Raw genomic sequence first — 21,279 nt, forward strand, 5'->3', positions numbered from 1 at the left:
AATCATAATGGGAATTGTAGAGCTAAACCGTCGCCTTAGGATCAACCTCGGCATTCCTACCATTTGGCATTGTTATGCCCTGGCCAAGTCTTCCGGTCAGTACGGTCGTTATTTCCTCAGGGCTAAGGACACTGACCATCAACTAGTGACTATGCTTTCCAGCTCTGGGAAGCGAGTAGATGACGTTATGGTCGTTGTCCGAGGCAACTGGGAATTCGGCGAAGGCGATGATCGCCTCGATCCTATTCCTAGGCGGAGGGCAAACCAGGTGGCCCTATTGCCTCTTTGTTTATTTTTCCTTTATTATATTTGTGAAGCTTGATTTTTGAGTCCTAATGGTTTTGCTTGTGCAGGGAACGATTTGAAGAAAATTTCGACCTCGACCGACGACACCGTTCTTTCGGAGATAGAAATCGCGTTGAAGTACTTCAGCCGCCCGAGCCTTTAGAAACAAGGGAGGGCAGCCCATATTCTGCTTAAGTACGAGCCGACGTACACGACTTTCTCGACAGCAGAAAACATCCCGATTCCAAGGGGCGAGGAGTTTCCAACGGCTCTTATTTTGGCCAACTTCAGAAACTTGCGCCAAATCGGCCTCAAAGGATCCGACTCGGAGCGTGCAGAAGTTGAGGTCATTGAAGAATCAGGCCAATCCGAGGCCGAAGTGGACGAGCCTTTAAGGGTAGCTTTTGAAGAAGCCGGTCTCAATTCAGCCAGCCCTCCACATACCTCGGGTCGAGGGGAAGTTTACGACTACGTCTTTATCGGATTAGAAGATCTTCACGGCGCATTTCCTGAAGATATGGCCGGCTTGTCACTTACAAAACTCGCCAAAAAGGCCAACGCCGAACGAATGGCCGCGCGGTGGAGAGCGGAGGCCATTCGCGCAGAGGCCAGTCAATCCGAAGTGGCGCCCGTCGCAGATGTTGAACCGCCCCCGCCTATTATTAAGGAGGCGATTCAAATATGAGATGCCGAGCCTAAGCCGATCGTGGCGACAAATAATGAGTCTGAACGACGGTCGGAGAAATGTCCAGTAAAGGAAGTGAACTCTGGAGAAGAGCCTGCCGACAAACGACCGCGTTTAGAGGAGTCGGATACGGTTGTGCCTTTTGTGGTTCAACCAAAGATAAGAAATATGCCGATTTCCTCTGACGCGTCGACTATAAAAGACCCAGCCGTTGCGCTGAGCATGGCTTCATCAGTTTCGTTGCCGTCTGATAAGGCGACTTTCCGCTTGGAGCTAGACGTTTTAGCAGTAGCGTTAGCCGCTCAATCGGCTCTTCTGGTAAAGATCTTGATCTTGTCTTTCCTTTCTATGCATATATTTTTGGATCTAATCTCCTGTTTTGCAGACGATCAGAAGGATAGCCGAGTTAGGCCGCCGCCAACACGAGTCCACCGAGCAAATTGGCCGTTTACAAACCGAAGTTGAGGGCCAAAGGAGCCGGGCCGAGTTTAAGGCCATGAGGGCGAAAATGGAAGCTGCAAGGGCGGAGGCCGAGTTAGAGAGGGCCAGAAATGCGGACCAACTCAAATTGGCTGCCGAGCAAAGGGCGGACGCGAGCGAAACTGCGCTCAAATTAGCCCAAGAGGCGATCACCAAACTTGAGGCGAACTTGGCGGAATCGAAGACGGCGAAGGAAGTTGCCGATTCTGAAGCTTCGAAGGCGTATGAGGCCCGGCAAGGCGCTGTCCTCAATAATTATGTGCAAGAAGTCCCCAAATTCGAGAATCGGGGATTCAAACATGGCTGGCTCAAAGCCCTTGTTGCTGCTAATGTGACATTGGCTATGCCAATTCCATACGAGCAAGTGGATGTTGAGCCGTTGGAGTCTGACTCTGAGGATTGATGAGGGCGACAGTAGTTTTTGTTTACAGCTTTTGTTTAGTTTTTTATGTATTGCTATAGGTTTTAAGTTTTCTGTAGGCATTTCCCTGCAAATTTGCAGCCTCTTGTTTAGTAGTTTTCATATGTAAAATGGCTACAATTTGTGCCCAATTTACTTTATGAAAATTCCTTTTGCACTTTGCTATTATTTGCACTGAATTGTGTTATTGGATCATTCATTCATGTATACTTGCCGACTAGATAATTAGGCAATTTTAACTTCAAAAAATAGCTTTGGCAAAAGTCGATCGGCATGGGGCCTAGATGCCTGGCCGGTTAGATTAATAAATCTGCCCTTGCCCCAGCCAGTGCATGAACTCTAAGGCATTCATGTATAATTACCGTATAGATAATTAGGCCATTTTAACTCCAAAAAGCCAAAAATTAGTACATGGAGTGGCTGTGGCACATATCGATCGACATGGGGCCTAGATGCCTGGCCGGTTAGATTAATAAATCTGCTCTTGCCCCAGCCAGTGCATAAACTTTAAGGCATTCATGTATAATTGTCATTTAGATAATTAGGCCAATTTAACTCCAAAAAGCCGAAAATTAGTACATGGAGTGGCTGTGGCACATATCGATCAGCATGGGGCCTAGATGCCTGGCCGGTTAGATTAATAAATATGCCCTTGCCCCAGCCCCAGCCAGTGCATGAACTCCAAGGCATTCATGTATAATTGCCATTTAGATAATTAGGCCAATTTAACTCCAAAAAGTCAAAAATTAGTACATGGAGTGGCTGTGGCACATATCGATCGACATGGGGCCTAGATGCCTGGCCGGTTAGATTAATAAATCTGCCCTTGCCCCAGCCAGTGTATGAACTCCAAGGCATTCATGTATAATTTCCGTTTAGATAATTAGGCCAATTTAACTCCAAAAAGCCGAAAATTAGTACATGGAGTGGCTGTGGCACATATCGATCGACATCCGTCTTTTGGAGTTTAGCGTTAATGAAATCGCCTCGGGCTTGCTGCAAGCATTAGAAATAAATGGGATAGACTGTTCGCGCCAGTAACTTCACTTACTGTGTTCAGGCTCAATTTAAAACAATTTGTTGCGTGGGGTCAGATAAGTGCGAATGTCAAATAGAGTTTTCTTCAACAGCAGAGGAGAAGCGTGAACTTTGGCTGAACTTGATACTACAATGAATCGCAGCAGCGAACCCACCCGCGCGGGATGTAGGGCGTCCAAAGAATGGGAAAAACGTCAGCCTCCAAGTCGTCGAAGCAGATCACCCTGAAAGGAGAAACAGCAACGGGGAAGTTCTCCGCGACCGCGACCGAGAAATGAGGCCGACGTGGCGCCGCGACCGTTGAGTTTTGTAGTTTTCGTGGGGAATAAACCGATGACGGAGGCGGACTCCATTATCAAGGACCCTGGTGTGGCGGTCGAGTTCGCTCGACGGATTTTTCCACCGGAGGTCCAGCAGTCGATGGTTGGTCGACAGGATTTCGACGTATTTCGAGAAGGCATCCACGGGGCAGTGAAAGGGCTGTATACCGCCTATGAAGTCGGCATGTGCGTACGCGCCGCACGATGTGAAATAGAGAAGGAGGAGGAAAAAATCCGCAGTTTGGAGGCTCGCGCGGAGAAGGCCGAGTGGAGCTCAAGGAGCTTAGGAGGGCTCAAACCACTGAGCCGGGTGCGATGGGTCAATCCAACCCGATCATGGAGGAGAGGGTGACTCAACGGCTGTGGAGCCACACCATCGACAACCGAGACACGGCAAGCATGTTCGCCGTAGAGAATGTGAGGTCTATGGGTTACGAACAAGGCTTCCATGCGGGCCACAAGGTCGGCATCGACAAAACCAAAGAGAAACTTACAGAGGAGGTCTGCCAATGAGAGAACCGGGGATTTAGGCACAGATGGATCGAGGCGCTTCAGGCCGCGGAGACACTCCGTGCAAAGGGTGTTGATTTGGCGTCGCCACTGTACCAGCGTGATCATTTGCCCTTTTCCGCTTTTGAAGTCAAAAAGAGTGATGATGAGGAAGACGCTGGATAAAAATACTCATTGTGATGCTGAAAACACAAATTGCGTTAAAAACTATGTGATCATCGTCTGATTGAATAAGATGTTTTGTTTTCAATGTTCGTGTTTCTTTATAATTTTTGTTCGGCACACATATGTTTGCTTGTTTTGTGCTTTATTGCATGAATGTTTGAATAAATGTGTTTTAGATGATTGGATAGACATTGACCGTCTGGAGTTCATTTCAAATGTATATACGCCTTAATGTACAAACGGTTTTTGCCAGCTCGTCATAACGGAGTGCTCTTCATTAAATATTTATTCAGCACACGTGTTACACACGGCCCTAGCTCCGAATCCGAAGACTTTATCGTCCCAAAGACATCATGTGCCGATGGGGCTCCGAATCCAGAGACTTTTTGGCCAATCATGACATCCACGAAGGGCACTCCGAATCCGGAGGCTTTATCGGCCCAAAGACGTCATGCGCCGATGGGGCTCCGAATCCGAAGATTGGCCAATCGTGATATCCACGAAGGGCGCTCCGAATCTGGAGGCTTTATCGGCCCAAAGACGTCATGCACCGATGGGGCTCCGAATCTAGAGACTATTTGGCCAATCATGACATCCACGAAGGGCGCTCCGACTCCGGAGGCTTTATCAGCCCAAAAACGTCATGCGCCGATGGGGCTCCGAATCCGGAGACTATTTGGCCAATCGTGACATCCACGAAGGGCGCTCCAAATCTGGAGGCTTTATCGTCCAAAAGACATCATGCACCGATGGGGCCCCGAATCCAGAGACTTTTTGGCCAATCGTGATATCCACGAAGGGCGCACCGAATCCGGAGGCTTTATCGGCCCAAAGACGCCATGCGCCGATGGGGCTTCGAATCCGGAGACTTTTTGGCCAATCGTGATATCCACGAAGGGCGCTCCAAATTCGGAAGCTTTATTGGCCCAAAGACGTCATGTGCCGATGGGGCTCCGAATCCGGAGACTTTATTGCCAATCGTGATATCCACGAAGGACGCTCCGAATCCGGAGACTTTATCGGCCCAAAGATGTCATGCGTCGATGAGGCTCCGAATCCGGAGACTTTATTGGGCCAATCGTGACATCCACGAAAGGCGCTCTAAATTTGGAGGCTTTATCGGCCCAAAGACATCATGCGCCAATGGGGCTCTAAATCCGGAGACTTTATTTGGCCAATCGTGATATCCATGAAGGGCGCTTCGAATCCGGAGGCTTTATCGGCCTAAAGACGTCATACGCCGATGGGGCTCCGAATCCGAAGACTTTATTTGGCCAATCGTGACATCCACGAAGGGCGCTTCGAATCCGGAGGTTTTATCGGCCCAAAGATGTCATGCGCGGATGGGGCTCCGAATCCGGAGACTTTATTTGGCCAATCGTAATATCTACGAAAGGCGCTCCGAATCTTGAGGCTTTATTCGGAACACTTTTGAACTGGATTTGGCAGTGAGTAAACAAAGATCATTGCATTACAGAAGTGGTGCATTTACACGTTAAACCATTCAGAACTAGTATCATTCCCCACAAGTCGGGTTTAATGATAAAATTTTCGTAAGTGCATTGAATTCCAAGGCTACGGGAGGCTCCTTCCAGACATGTCTTTAAGCCGATACGCCCCTATCCCTGCGATCGAATCGACCTGATAGGGGCCGTCCCAGTTGGGGCCCAATTTTCCGTCAACCGGTTTCCTGGCCGCCGGAAATACTTTCTTTAGGACAAACTCTCCTGGTCTATAGCGGTGAAGCTAAACACGTTGATTATACGACTTGGCAAGCTATTGCTGGCATCGTGCCATGAAGGCAAGGGCGCGGTCTCTTCGTTCTTCGATCAAAATCAAATCCAAAGCCAGCGTTATGTCGTTTCGGCCCATATCAAAAACTTTCGATTTCAGGGTTGGGTGGCCGATCTCCAGGGGTATGATCGCCTGGGTACCAAAACATAATGCAAACGGCGTTTCTCCAGTTAATCGCCTCAGCGTAGTTCGATGTGCCCACAATACACTCGGTAATTCTTTGACCCATTTGCCCTTAGCTTTCTCTAGCCTCTTCTTGATGTCGTCCAAGATGGATTTGTTAGAGGCTTCTACTTGACCATTGCTCTGGGGGTAAGCCAATGTGGAAAAGTAGGGCCGGATACCATACTTGCTGCATAGCTCCCGGTAAACGCCACAATCAAACTAGGTGCCGTTGTTTGAGATAAGAGCTCTTGAAATGCCGAATCGTGTTATAATATTTCTCCACACAAAGCACTTTACATCAGTATCTCGAATGTGCATTAATGCCTCCGCTTCGACCCATTTTGTGAAATAGCCTGTGGCGACGATCAAGTATCGCTTGTTGCCCGGGGCCCTCGGCAATGGTCCTACGATATCAAGCCCCCACTGTGCAAATGGCCAGGGACTGGTGATAGAGCTCAACTCTTCAGCAGGCAGATGGCTTAATAGGGAAAACTTCTGGCACCATTCACATTTTTTTGCATAGCATTTGGTATCAGATCTCATTGTCGGCCAATAATACCCCTGTGTTATAGCTTGATGGGCCAAAAAACGCCCGCCAGAATGTGCGCTGCAACTGCTTTCATGTATTTCGACCAGAAGTTCTTCAACTTTATCCGGATGCACGCATTCTAGGTATGGGCCAGAAAAGGACTTTTTGTAAAGCTTTCCTTGTGGATCCAAGAAGTAACGCAGGGCTTTGTTCCGCAGCTTGTGTGCTTCTTTCTTGTCTTCTGGGAGCTATTTGGAAAACAGGAATGCGGCGATGAGATCTATCCAACTCGGTCCAAATTTTATAACATTAACCTTGACTTCCTCCGAAGGGCCAATGCTCGGCTCCGAGATGAAACCTACTTCGATGGTCCATTTAATCTTTGAATTAATGGCGGAGGCTAGGTAAGCAAGGGCATTTGCATATGTGTTCTAATCACGTGTTATCTGGTTCAATTCATGATGGTCAAATTTTTCCAGCAAGGAGTTGGCCGTTTTCATGTAAGCCGCCATACGATCTTCTTGCCGCATACTCCTCCTTTAGCTGATTAATCACTAATTTTGAATCACAAAATACAAGCAAACGCCGAGCACCCAGAAGATGTGCATTCCGCAAACCGGCTAGAAGGGCTTCGCATTCGGCTTCGTTATTTCACATTTCGAAGCCGAGCTTAACGGCCTGCTCAATTACTGCGCTGTTGGGTGCCATGATTACAACTCCGGCTCTGCTGCCCCGCTGATTGGATGATCCATCGCAGTACAACTGCCAAATGTCCCCAACATAAATTCTCCAGTTCGGCTCTGGTCGAATCTCATCGGACTTGAAATCGGCCAGACCCCTAGTGAATTCGGCAACAAAGTCGACAAGCACCTGTCCCTTGATTGAGGTTCTAGCTAGAAACTGAATATCGTATTGGCCGAGTTCAAGAGCCCACTTTGAAACACGTCCTGATGCTTCTGCACTTCGTAGTCCTGATCGGAGGAGATAATCTGTTAGCACCCCAATGCTATGTCCCTGGAAGTAATGCATCAATTTTCTTGCCACCATGACTAGGGCTAGGATGAGTTTTTCCAACGGTAGGTAGCGTGTTTCGGCGTCAACCATTGCCTTGCTCACATAATACACTAGCCGCTGCTCTCCCAGCTCTTCCTTTATCAGTATGGCGCTGACAGCCCGGTCGGAAGCTACCAGATACAAAATGAGCGAGTCACCTGCCAAAGGTGTTGTCAAGAGTGGTACTGATCGGAGGTAGGTCTTAAGGCCGTTGAAAGCGGCTTCGAACTCGGCGGACCATTCGAAAGCCTTGCCCTGCCGTAGTGTATGAAAGAATTGTCAGCAGCGATCTGTGAATCGACTGATGAACCTGTTGATTGCGGCAACCATCCCCATTAACTTCTGAACTTCCTTAACCGATCGGGGGGAGCCGAGTTCTAGGATTGCTGTGATTTGCCTTGGGTTGGCTTCGATTCCTCGGTGATTGACAATGTATCCCAAGAATTTGCCAAAGTCGATCCCAAACGCACATTTGGAAGTGTTCAGCTTTATTCTATATTTGCGTAGAATGCCGAATGTCTCTTCTAGATCAGCTATATGATTCTGCTCTTCCTTGGACTTGACCACCATATCGTCAATGTACACTTCCATAGTGTGGCCGAGTTGCTTCTTGAACATGGCAGTGACCAGTCTTTGGTAGGTTGCCCTTGCATTCTTCAGCCCAAAAGGCATAACCTTGTAGCAATTGGTTCCTCTTGGGGTGAGGAATGCAGTTTTTTCCTGGTTCTCTGGATGCATGGCGATTTGATGGTAGCCTCTGTAAGCATCGAAGAAGCTCATACGTTGATGGTGTGCCGTCGCATCTACAAGTTGGTCAATTCTGGGTAGGGGAAAACAATCCTTGGGGCAGGCTTTGTTCAGGTCCGTGAAATCGACGCACACTCGCCAAGTCCCGTTTTTTTTCTTCACCACCACTGTATTAGAGAGCCATGTAGGGTAGGTCACTTCCCTGATTGCCCCGGCATCAAGCAACCTGTCAACCTCCTCAACAACGGCGGCAATGTGCTCTGCGGCTAACCGCCGGCTTTTTTGAATGATCGGCTTGCACTTAGGATCAACATTCAAACAGTACTGTGAAATGGACGGATCTATACCCGGCATCTCATATGGAGTCCACGCAAAGACATCGAGGTTGCTGAGCAGGAAAGAGATTAATTGCTGTCTGTCGGCCTGATTCAAGGATGTGTCGACCATGAAGAATTTGTCTGGGCTTCCATCGATTTCAATTCGGTCTAAGCCTTCCGTGGCCTTTTCATTTGGGAGCCGCCCAACATCATCGAGGCTCTCTCGATCTGGCACCTCAATAGAATTCATCTGCAGCTCCTTTGGCGTTTTTTCAGCAAGGAGATAACATGCTTGTGCCGATTTCTGGGAGCCACGGATTTGCTCAATACCGCGTTCTGTCGGGAAGCGTAACAGCTGATGATAGGTGCTTGGCACGGCTTCATAGTATGCAACCAAGATCGCCCCATGATGAGATTATACGGCGACGGCAGCTTGACGACCAAGAATTCCACATCCACTGTTCGGGAGCCTGCTCGAATGGTTAGTGTGATCTTCTCCAATGGGTATTCTAGATTGGCGTTGAAGCCGAATAGTGGATACTGGGCCAGAGAGAGATCCGACGTAAATGTCTTATAGTACATAACCTCCGATGTGCTCCCCGGATCAATGAGTAGACGCTCAATTGTGAACCGATTTATGCGTAACTCAATTACCAAGGGATCAATGTGGGGCAGGGTTACTCCGGCAAAATCTGAATCATCAAAATGATGCACGCGGTTTCATGGGGTCGTTTAGCCGAAGTGAGTTGATTTTGGAGGTTGGAGCTCGACTGAATCGTATGCACCGCCGATGACATTGGCAGGCTGTATATCGTATGGATCACGCCGAGCGGAGGTGAATCCTGTCTTAAGGCTATTGCTTTGGTCGGGTTGCCTTTTCAGACGTATTGTTGTAGCCGGCCATCTTGTACCAATTCCTCTAAGTGATCATTCAATGCATAACAACTCTCAGTATCATGGCCATGGTCCTTGTGAAACTCACACCGTTTATCCCGTCTTCTCGTGTCAGGAGGTCCCACCATTTTCAACGGCCATTTGAAAAACGGAAGGTGTTGGATTTTGGACATAACCGCACTGATCGGCTCTGTCAACTCCGTATATTTCTTGTCGGTGCGCCTCGTGCGCCTGCTGTCAACTTGCAGTTGTTCATTTTCTCGGTGGGAGCATTGGCCGCTTGATCGGCGGGAATCCCGTTTCTTATCTCGTTTGGCCCAATGCCGTGGTTTAGGGCTCTGAGGTGGTACAGAGTTTATTGGCCGAGCAATTTCAGAAGGAGCTTTCTTGTTGGCCATGTTCCCGGCTTTAACTCGCAAAGCGTCATCTTCTATTTTGCAGTATTCTTCAACTTTCTTCATTAACGACCAAACCGTCTTGGGGGGTCTCCTGGTCAAGGAATTGCGGAGAGCACTGTCAGGATGCAAACCCATTTTGAAGGCGGTGATGGCCATGGAGTCATTGCAAGTGTCATCAACAAGATTAAAACACTCCCAATAGCGCGCCGAATACGCTCTTAGTGTTTCTCCTGGCTGGATCTGCATTGCCCAGAGAGAGTCGGCTTGTTTTGGCTGGACCTCGTTGGTAATGAATCTGGCCCTGAAAGATTTCTATAATTGATGGAAGCTTTTGATCGAAGCCGGCTCCAGTTTATAATACCACCTGACAGCCAATGGTCCCAAATTACTGGAAAATATTCGGCACATAAGGGCCTCGTCGTCTGCATGCAATGTCATGGCTTGCTTGTAGTGACGGATGTGATCGGTGGGGTCTGATTTTCCATCATAGAGAGTGAACGATGGAGCTTTGAACTTTTTGGGCAGAACCACCATGGCGATCCATCGTACAAAGGGATCATGCTGGTCTTCTTCATCTGAGTTGTTTCTTCTACGCTTATGCCTTGTACGTGGATTCTCTTCAGAGGAACTAGAAGTTTCAGATCGCCCCTTCTTCTTGGGCTCCGGGGATAATGAGTCGGAGTTGCTATCAGTGTCTTGTTGTCGGGCTCAAGATTGTCGACCACCTGCCCTCACAGGTCGTTCTGGGCCTTGGCGTACAGCTTGTTTGGACTTCGCCACCTCCAAGGCCAAATCCTGACGGATACATTCATTTTCTGTGATCATGTTATCCAACCTTTGTTCATTTTGCTTTGCTTGTTCCATGATCGCTTGCATTGCTTCATGTTCTGGAGTCGAGGGTGAGGCGAAGTTCAAAGCGCGTCTTGCAGGGATAGTCTCCGGTCCAAGCATGTTTGTTGGAGTAAGGTCGTCTCTCTGCGTGGTTTCATCAGTGGCTATTGGAAGGTCTTCCGTTACGCTCGCCATGGATGTGTTTGAGTATTCCCACAGACGGCGCCAATTGTGGAGATGTAGTTTGGAAATACTCTTCTGATCCTGGGGGACGCTAATGATCCTCTGCTAGTCACCTGAAAAGGAACAAACACTCCGGTCGGGGGTGCTGGAATTAGCACTCCGACGAGCAAGTCAGTCTCTACACTTAAGATTACTTGTATTCTAAGTTAAGCATAATAGTTCTCACATACCTCTTTCTAGCAGACGTTCTTCTATTTATATATTTTCTTTCTTGGGCCTCGAGGCTGGGCCTACCTTTAGTTCTTCATTCAGCTTCTCTTAAAGCAAACTGCTTTTCGCTCGGCCCCTTACCCAACCGGCCTTTTGACCGAATAGGGTAGGATTTGAAATTGCGGGACGAAGCTGAATACTATATTTATACTCCAACTCCTCAAGTTCAGCCATTCGGCCTCTTTATGACCCCAAATATTTGGCCTCCATAGTGACTAATAAACTAGCCCGTCGACTCAAGGCATCCGCGACTCGATTCAAAACCCCTGATTTGTGGCGAATAGTAAAAGGAAATTTCTGAAGGAAAGTAGACGATCTCACATGCATGTTATCCAGGTGCTTCTGGCTGTTGATAAACTTTAAGGCTTGATGATCAGTATACAAGACAAACTCTCTCTGTATCAGGTAATGTTCCCAATGCTTCAAAGCTCGAACCACTGCATAAAATTCTTGGTCGTAAGTGCTCCACTTTTGCTGAGCTTCACTAAATTTTTCATTGAAAAAGGCCACTGGTTTATGTTCTTGAGATAGGACAGTCCCAATGTCCACACCACTGGCATCACACTCTACCTCAAAAATCTTCTCAAAACTGGGCAAAGCTAGCACTGGTGCAGTGCACAACTTCTCTTTGATCAACAAGAAGCTCTCTTCTGCATCATCACTCCACAGGAATTTTCTTTTCTTCATGCACTTTGTTATTAGTGCCACAATAGTGCTGAAACTTCGAATGAAACGCCTATAAAACATAGCCAACCCATGGAAACTCCAAAAATCACTAATAGTCTTGGGTGTTGGCCACTCTTGGATGGCTCGAACCTTCTCTTGATCCACATGAATGCCATCTGAACTAACCACATAACCCAAGAACATCAAACTACTTGTGAGGAAACTGCACTTCTTAAGGTTAATGTACAACTTGCTTACCTCCAGTGCTGTCAACACCTCTCGTAAATAGGCCATGTGGTCCTCTTCTGATTTACTGTAGATTAATATGTCATCAAAATAAACCATGACAAATTTCCTAGTGAAAGGTCATAATACCTGATGCATAACTTGCATAAAGGTGTTGAGAGAATTAGAAAGGCAGAATGGCATAACCAACCATTCATACAAACCATCCTTAGTCTTGAATGCTGTTTTTCCATTCATCCCCAGAACGGATTTGAATTTGATGGTACCCACTTCGCAGATCGATCTTTGAAAACCACTTTGATCCTTCCAGCATGTCTAAGATATCATCTAGTCGGAGAATGGGAAATCTATACTTGATGGTAATCTTGTTGATGGCTCGGCTGTCTACACACATTCGCCAACTTCCATCTTTCTTTGGCGTTAATAATGCCAGAACAGCACATGGACTTCGGCTTTCACAAATAAGAGTCCCTTTCGCAGCAATTCTTCGACTTTCTCCCGCAGGATCTCACTCTCTTTTGGACTCATTCTATAGTGTGGTAGGTTTGGCAGATTTGCTCCTGGTATGAAATCAATCTGATGTTGAATGTTCCTCGTGGGTGGAAGTTCATCTGGCAACTCGTTAGCAGTAAGCTCCTAGAATTCCTCCAACAATGGTTGAATTTTCTGAGGGATTGGTGTGACTGTGTTCTCCTTGGCCACAAGTACCATTGTTTTCACAACCATAGCATATAACTCTTGTGAAGTTTTTGCATCTGCCACAAACTCGGCCTCTGAATTGGTTATAGTGAGGAAATACTTTGCTTCAACTTTCGGAGGCACTGTGTGTTGCTTTAAGGGACTCGTGGCAATTTTATGAGACCCCCAATTGAACACATAAGTGTTGTCTCGCCCTCTAAATGTAATATCCACATCAAATTGCCAAGGTCTTCCAAGTAATACATGACTAGCATCCATATCAACCACATCACATAATACATTGGATTTATAATGTTTGCCAATAGAAATAGTTACCTTACATACTTCGGTTATCTTGACAGCAGGTCCTTTTTTTATCCAGCCAATACTGTAGGGAGAGGGGTGTGGTTCAGGAGACAACTTCAGGTGCGCTACCAATCGTTTAGCCACAAAATTTTCACAACTTCTGTTGTCTACAATAAGATCACATACCTTTTGATTTATGGTACAACAAGAGCAAAAAATACTATGACGTTGACTGAGGTCCTCAGTTTTTGGTGTAAATAGAACCCTTTGAACTACACAGTTGACTCGTTCTCCTTCTTCTCTGGCGAGTTTAGCACTTTTATACTGATAACCCTCATATTCTGCATCTCTATCATCCCCAATTTCATCTTCTTCTTCAACTAAATTAGCAATCCTTCTTTCTGGGCACACATTAGAGCGATGGCCAGGTGTACCACATCTATAGCGCTTATCCGTTATTGATTTGGCATTAGGATTTGTGTTTCGAGGTGCCTCTCTGCTACTTGATCTAGTCATCTAGTTTCCTCTTCCACCGGTGGTACTCCTCTACTAATTTACTGGAACTGTTGGTTAGGTAACCCCTTTTCCTTTTTCCCTAGTAGGAAACGATAAATCAGGAAGGTTCCAACGATATCCAGAATAGGTTGTCTTGCGCTCCATTAGCTCGGCTTTGAGGGCCATATTATGTGCTTCATCCACAGTCCACACTACTGATAGCCCCATCTTCTCTCGAATGGTTAATTTTAACCCATTGAGATACCGGGCTACACGTTGTCCTTCGGTCTCATTCAGATTATTGCGATCTGAAAGTCGGCAAAATTCAGTTGTATAATCAAATATAGATCGGCTTCCTTGGGTGCAATTTTGGTACAACTGAAACAAGTATTGATCATAATCTGGTGGTAAAAATCTGCCTTGAAGGAGTTGTTTCATCTGACGCCAAGTCCATACAGATTCTTTTCCTTGTCGATGCCTATTTTTCTGCAATTGATCCCACCATACCACAGCACCTCCTTTTAGTTTGTACGCCACCAATTTCGCCATCTTTGATTCTAAAACATCCATCATCCCAAAAAATAGCTCCACCTCTGAAAGCCAGTCAAGAAAATCCTCAATACGCAGATTTCCATTGAACTGGAGAAGATCTATCTTCATTCGGGACTCATCGAACCCTTGTTGTTGTTGCCTTCTAGGTTGATAGTTGGCTGGAAGTGGTTCAAACTCTGGTTCAGACTCCTCTTCACTATCAGATGGACAACGAAGGGGACGTCTAGGAGCATTCTGAACAGGTTGACCTTGAGGCAAATCCTTCGGTGCATACTCTGTTCTGGTTAACAGGTTGGCCATGGGCAACTCTCTCAGCACAGACCTTATCAACCACTAGTGGCCAGTTGTTGGCATTGAGATTTAGGCCAATAAGTAGATAACGAATTCCGTTCAACTGCTCTTGTTGTTTCTCATATGCTACCCACAGGGCCTCAACCCCACGATCACCGCCAGTAGGGTTTGCATGGTCTACTCTGTCTTGTGCCATTGAGCCAGGTGACTCCTTACTCTGATATCACTTGACGTAGCGGAATAAATTATACGAGACTAGATATCGTTCTAGTAGACGAGAATTCTTGACTCCACAAGAACACCCTTGAATCCACAAGGAAGATAGAAGAAAAGCTCTTGAAAATATTATTGAATGAATGAATGAATTATATATGTTTGTAGGCTTATTTATAATAAACTAAACCTAATACTTGTAGGAACAGTGATTCCAAAATAAATTAGAAAACTTAAATCAACACAAATTAAGAAACCTAAGAGAATAGGAAACTAGGAAACCTAAGAGACTAAAAATTCTAAACTATTTAAAATCCTAGTCGAAAACCTAATTCTAAATAATAAAATTAAGAAATATAAAAATTATAGAATTTTGTTCTACATCTTTCTTGCCTTTTGTCGGTCCAATTGTTCCAAAAAGTCTTCGGTTACTTGTTCTACATCAGTTAGCCTCATTGAAAAGAGGGGAGTCAGCAAGCACCTTATAGCGGCAGCTTTCCAACCGTGAAGATGGCCAAGATTGAAAACCATCTCCACCTGAACTTTGTAGCCCACAGCAGCTTTGTCATACCCCTCCTTGTAGGCCTTGGTGTAGGCGAATTTCAAATCAGTTTCCGAAGAAGCCTTGTAGTCGACAAGCTGCTTCTTGGCAGCCTCAGCCTCTCGTTTGGAGGAGCTCAGTGTTTTTCTCGAGGTGGTGGGTGAGCTCCCATTTTGTCTTGCCGGACCTCTTGGCCAGATCGAAGGTGTGCTAAAGAGCCTGATGAAGAAAAAAATACAAGAGTTGGATGTTTGACATAACGGGGGTGTTTGGGAAAAGTTTTTTTTTTTGTTTTTTTTTTTTAATTTTTTTTTGCTAAAAGACAAAATAGGTTAAAAAACAAAAAAAATAAAAATAAATCTAGACAAAATATCACATCAAACTCATAATTATTTCATTTTTTCTCTCACAAACATCACATCTAATTACAAAAAAATCCAGCTATTTTCCCAAATACAAAAAAATTTTCCTCCAAAAATAATCAAAAACTAAAAAAACCTACTAAAATAATAACTTCCCCAACACTCACAATATTAGAGCAATGTTGAAGCAAAAGTGGAAAACTTACAAGTACAGTGTGTTGGATCATTGTTTCCAAGGATTGGTCCTCGGTGTATTCCAGGATCTGCATATCCCCTAGAAGCAGAACGGCGTGGCTGAGAGCAGTGGCCACATAATGGGACTCAATGGCTCGGTCACTACACTTCAGAGCTCGGTCCCCGACCTTCAGCAGGGGGCACCACTCGTCTTCAGGACTGGCCTCGTAAGTCTCAGTCTCGGTTTGAGGGCACTTCTTGACTTTGCGCCGTGGTTGAATTGGTTGAGTTTCCTCGGTTTCAAACAGCTCAATTGTTGGGTTGGGCCGAGGAAAGAAGGCTGGGATGGATGAGACAAATGATCCGTTTTGCGTTGGAGTAGGCGAGGGGCTTCTTGTGACGGTGGTAGTGGCCACAGGCAGGTTGGCCATCAAGTTCTGAGGCTGCATGGATACGACTTTAATAAAAACAAAAAAAATGAATAGCCTAAACAAAAAAAAAAAAAAACATAGATGTGTGTGACACTAGTTAGACGCTCCAACTAATCTGCCAAAACACAGGAACTCAATTCATATACATGTAACCAAAAGTTTTTTAAAAAAAAAAAAAAAAAAATCCATAGTCTTTAGTAATCTATTTTTCGGATTTTTTCAAATTTAAGGAAAAATAACTAAAACATAATCAATGGAAGCCAAACCAGACACCGATAAGCACAAAGGCCAACTAAAAAAAATAGAATGTCAATCAAAGCCACAAAAATGGAATATTTTTGTTAACACCATAAATCTGCAATTTTTATTATTATTTATTATTTATATAATTGCAGGACACGTGGCATCCTCTTATTCATTTGGAAGTTAAAAGAAGTTATAGAGATAATGGGGAATATAAAGGACGAAGTGGATGAGTGGGAGGACAAAGTGGATGAGTGGAAGGACACATGGCAAGACAAGAATGAAGATGGAAGAAATGGGTAGTTACTAAGTAGTTATTGCTGTATTTTTTCTTCTATAAATAGCCATTAATGGCTACATTGTAAAGATCCAGAATCATAAATCAAAGACAATTGATTTCAATATTTCTTGTCATTTTCCTTATCTTAGGAGTAGTTTAACATAGATTTATATTTCGAAGCATTTATTATTTTCAGCATTTCCATTTCGAAGCATTTTATGCACTTTCTTTTCGAAGCATAGGAGTAGAGGTAAGTAATTATTACTTTGATTGTTCATTCAATCGTCTTCCTCCGTTCCCCATTCTTCTTTTAATTTTTCTTTTCTTTACACTTGGCAATTTTGAAGCCCTCTTCGTTGAGGCAAAAGAACCGTCAACACAATCGCTTGATAATTGGCTTGAATTTAATCTGTAAGGATTTTTCAATCCTTGCTGGCACGCTCCCATTTATGATATTTTCCTTCGTAGGAAAAATAAGCCAACAATTTTATAGAAAAATGCTTGATGGTCCGAATTTGTATAACTTGAATGGTTCAAATGTATCAAAACGACGTCGTTTTATCTTCAAACGACGTCGTTTTAACACATTCGAGCCATTCGAGTTATGAATTTTTAAGCCACCAAAAATTACTATATTTTTATATTACACAATCTTTAACCTATTACATTAACACAATCCAAGTTGCAAGTGATTACCCAGACTCCAAGAAAATAAAGGTTCTAGATTGCCTCTACTATAGATCTGGCCAGAGTATGTTGTTTAGCCCTGGATGTATCATGGTCTCATTTTGATGACCAAAATTATTTATTTTGTAGAATTTTCATTTATTGCATTTGCCACTAAAACAAAAGATAGTATATTTTCAAAATACATTTATCATATATTTTTTTGGAGACAAATGTAATAAATTGAATCGACTTAATTTTCTATGTGCATAAAAATCTGCTAAGTATATCTTACAAAAAGAACAATTTAAATTATTAAAACAAAGGAAGCCATATTACACAAGGCCCAATTGTGTTAGAACAAGCTAAGGATAGGGGAAGGCTCAACCCGAAGTGGGCTGAGCTAGGGGTTCAACATTGCAAACTTTGATGGACCAATTAATCAACAAAATTCAATAGTTTACCAAAACCTTTCAGATTCACCATACAAAGTACAAATCAAGATCAAACAAAGCAAAACAAGCAAGATCCACTTGATTGAGATTGCAAAAACTAAAAAAAAAATGCAAACTGGGGGTACCAAAATCACCGCTTTTGTTTTTACTCTAGAATGAGTGAGATTGTGAAGGCTGGATGGGAGCGAGAGAGAAGTTTTTCATCTGCTGGAGTTCCAATGGACCGCCATTGTCACCGACGAGCGTCTTCCACATTATCTCTCTCTCTCTCTCTCTCTCTCTCTCTCTCTCTCTCTCTCTCTCTCCACATTCTCTCCATTTTGTGTCTATTTTTCTTTCTTTTTTTTGGCCTTCAGTACACAAAACAATGTCTTGTGTACTGCACAAAAACTCCAGAGAGTTTTACCCCAGAGGACCTGACTGCGCCTACCAACAGCAGCTCAGAAAAAGCTTCAACAAGAATGTGCTTCTGAGGTAGTTCTTACCAGGCGATCTGGTCTTGAGAAAGGTAATGGGCCACAAGATGGTCCTGGAGAAGGGAAGCTCGGCCTTAATTGGGAAGAAGCGTACAAAGTCACTTAAACCACCAGCAATGGAGCCTACTACCTAGCCGACCTAGCAGGCAAGACGATCCCAATGCCGTGGAACGTTGCAAACCTTAAAAAAAACTACCAATGATGTAATAATTAGGTCATGGACAATCTTTACAACTCTCGCTCGTCAAAGGGCTGAGTTAACCCTCCGATGGGTCGCAATCAAGTCCCCAAGCTCGACTGAGTCAAGGAACGACTGAGCAGGATGATGCTAACCCAAGGGCAAGGCAAGCCAACAAATTCAAAGTTAAGGTCAAGAAGACAACAATGCAGTGTTGCACCGCTGCTCCACCGAACAAACAATCTGACACTCTTCCAAGGCAAAAGCCCAGAAGGCGACTGAGACGCAAACCTGGGGGCAAGTTTCAATTTCTACAAGGCACAAGGCCAAGTCTGGCCGAATAGCCAACAATGCAAGGCTGCATCCTTGTTGCTCGACCGGGGGAAAATATCACAGAAACCAAAAAAAAATTGAAGAGAAGTCCAAAACTTGGCATAGTTCAAAAAACATTCTATTGATGTGAAACTTCATTACAAAGGAAGGGAGCTTGGCCTTTCATCAAAGTCCAGCCGACCGAGATCCAAAACAAAAGTAGAACGAAACAGACTAAGTCTCCTTATGAGGCTTCTCCTCTCCAATCACATCAGCCTCACAATGGGGATTGGCAGACAAAGGGGAGAAACTTGATGGGTAACCTCCAAAGACTCAGCCTCCTGAGACTGCCCCCTAGGCTTCGCCGCAGCAACCTTGGATAGAACTGGGATGTCCTTAAAGAGAGGGAAAGCTTCGTTGGTCCCAATAGCGCGAAGGGCATCCACCCAACCCTTGGAGTACAGTTTATCCCTCAGCTTTAGCACTTTGCTAGCATAAGCCTCCCCAGCTTCATCCCAACCTTTCTGGGTGCTTTTCTCTATCAGTTTGGCCTGCTCGGCCTTCATTCTCTTCCAGAGCAGCCTCAGCATCAGCGGCCCTCCTCTCAGCCATTCTTTTTTTCGCCTTGGCCTCCTTCGCGTACTTCTCCTTCTCAGCCACTGCAACTTTTGCCTCCTTTGCCTTCAACTTCGCCTGTTTTAGCTTCGCCTCCACCGACTTCAATGCCAGTTCGGTCTCAGCCATCAGATTGGTCATCTGATTGTACTCTTCCTCTTGCGTTTGCTGACGTGCGTCCATGACATGCAACTGTTGGATGCACTGCGAATGACCAAACAAAGAGACTTGGAGCAAAATACAAATCAAAATTCAAAATTCAAAAGAGCGCAAAAGAAACTTTACCACCATTAACAGCTGCGTGACCTCCTTCATGAGATCACTGGTCGAGACATTGTGCTCAGCCATGTCCAAAGGAAGCAGCAGTGCCTTCGACAAATCAAAGGCCAGATCGCATGACTCCATCACACTGTCCAAAGTTGTGATCGGTCAGCCGTTGTGCTCGAAAGGGGGCACCCACTCTCCCACAGAGTCTTGCCCTGCCGAGCTCCCAACAACATCCTTGCCCTTGTTGGACCTCTTCCACTTTGAAACCTTTTCAGTGGAAGAAAGAAGAGGAATGGGGACTCGCCCATGACCTTGAGCAGTCTGCTCAGCAATAACTACACTCCGCTCGGCTGACCGAGTGGCAGCAAGAGTCTCATTGGGAACAGGGTCGGTTCCAAAGGCGAGAGCTTCTAGATCAATCATCCGGCGTGCCATGTTGTTAGATCCTTCTGGTAAGTCTCTTTTGCTAGTTGTTCCACTTGCCGACCAAATAACAGCTAAAGAAGAAACTCCGGTGGTATGGCCGGTCTGGACTTCGGCCGACAACTTTGGCGATTCCCATAAGCACTGCGAAGCCAAACCACACACCAATAAGCACAAAGGCCAACTAATAAAAAAATAGAATGTCAATCAAAAACATTGAGATGGAATATTTTATATTATACACATGGTTGTCAAATCATAAATAGTAAGATTCATTTTACTTTTTATTTTTTTCGTAAAATATAATCATATAGATACATAAATATAAGAGCCCGGATTCTCGGCCGCCCTTCTCGGCGGCCGTCCCAACAGCCCCCCAAAACGACGTCGTTTTGGGGGTTTTTTTCATTTTTTTTTTTTTTTCCTTTCTTCTTCCTGTTCGAACGAACCAGAGGGGGGAGGGTAGGGGAGGGGAAGAAGAGAGAGAGGGGGAGGGGAGGCGAGCCGCCGGTGGGCCGGACTGGAGGGGGCCATAATCACCGGGGGAGGAGGAGGAGGAGGAGGAGGCGGAGGCGGAGGCGAGGCGACGATCCGACGGCTGGACGACCTGCGACGGCGGAGGCGAGGCGAGGCGAGGCGACGGTCGGACGACCTGCGACGGCGAGACCCCCTCCCCTCCCCTTCCTCTCTCTCTCTTCTTCCCCTCCCCTCCCCTCCCCTCTGCTCTGGTCTGCGAAGAAGGAAGAAGAAAGAAAAAAAAAAATCAGAAAACCCCCAAAACGACGTCGTTTTGGGGGGCTGCCGGGAACGGCCGCCGAGAAGGGCGGCCGACGATCCTGATTCTAAATATAAAACTGCTTAAAATGTATTTAAAAAAATAAAAAAGAAGCCAACATTCTAACATAAATTTCATACATATCTCTACAATATACTAATGCATTCAAAGTCTCTAAGTGGGGCCAGTCCCTTTCTTTTTAGAAGACTTCATCATGTAATGAAAATTTTAAAAAATAAAATAAAATATACTATTGAGTATGACAATAGAACACACTATAATTTACTATGAGTATGACATGCAATAATACAATTTTTTAGAGTATGTGGACTACTATGTACTTATTTAATTTGAGTGGAGTGGGCACACTCAAATGAGACCAAAAATAATAATAAATAAAAAACACAAAAAAGATGATGCAGAACATTATAATTTAATAATATTTTAATTGATCAAAATTGTCTAGGATAAATTTGAGCATATTTTAAGCATATTTTAATATTCTTCTTCAAAAGAAGAAAGTTTAGTGAAAAAAGACATACATCTGCA

The 21,279-nt window shown here is 45.0% G+C and overlaps 1 long non-coding RNA gene across 1 annotated transcript; it reads right to left on the reverse strand.

Annotated features, from left to right (window-relative positions):
- Positions 1-18,767: 18,767 nt before the first annotated feature.
- On the reverse strand, positions 18,768-20,130 carry LOC114306352 (uncharacterized). The gene is made up of 2 exons (XR_014331640.1): positions 19,551-20,130; positions 18,768-19,469 (listed from the first exon to the last, which is right to left on the reverse strand). It is a non-coding gene; the product is annotated as an uncharacterized LOC114306352 (long non-coding RNA).
- Between the last annotated feature and the right edge of the window lie 1,149 nt (positions 20,131-21,279).

This window comes from Camellia sinensis, chromosome 6, assembly GCF_055761805.1.
Source record: "Camellia sinensis isolate YWXY chromosome 6, ASM5576180v1, whole genome shotgun sequence".
Lineage (NCBI taxonomy): Eukaryota > Viridiplantae > Streptophyta > Magnoliopsida > Ericales > Theaceae > Camellia > Camellia sinensis.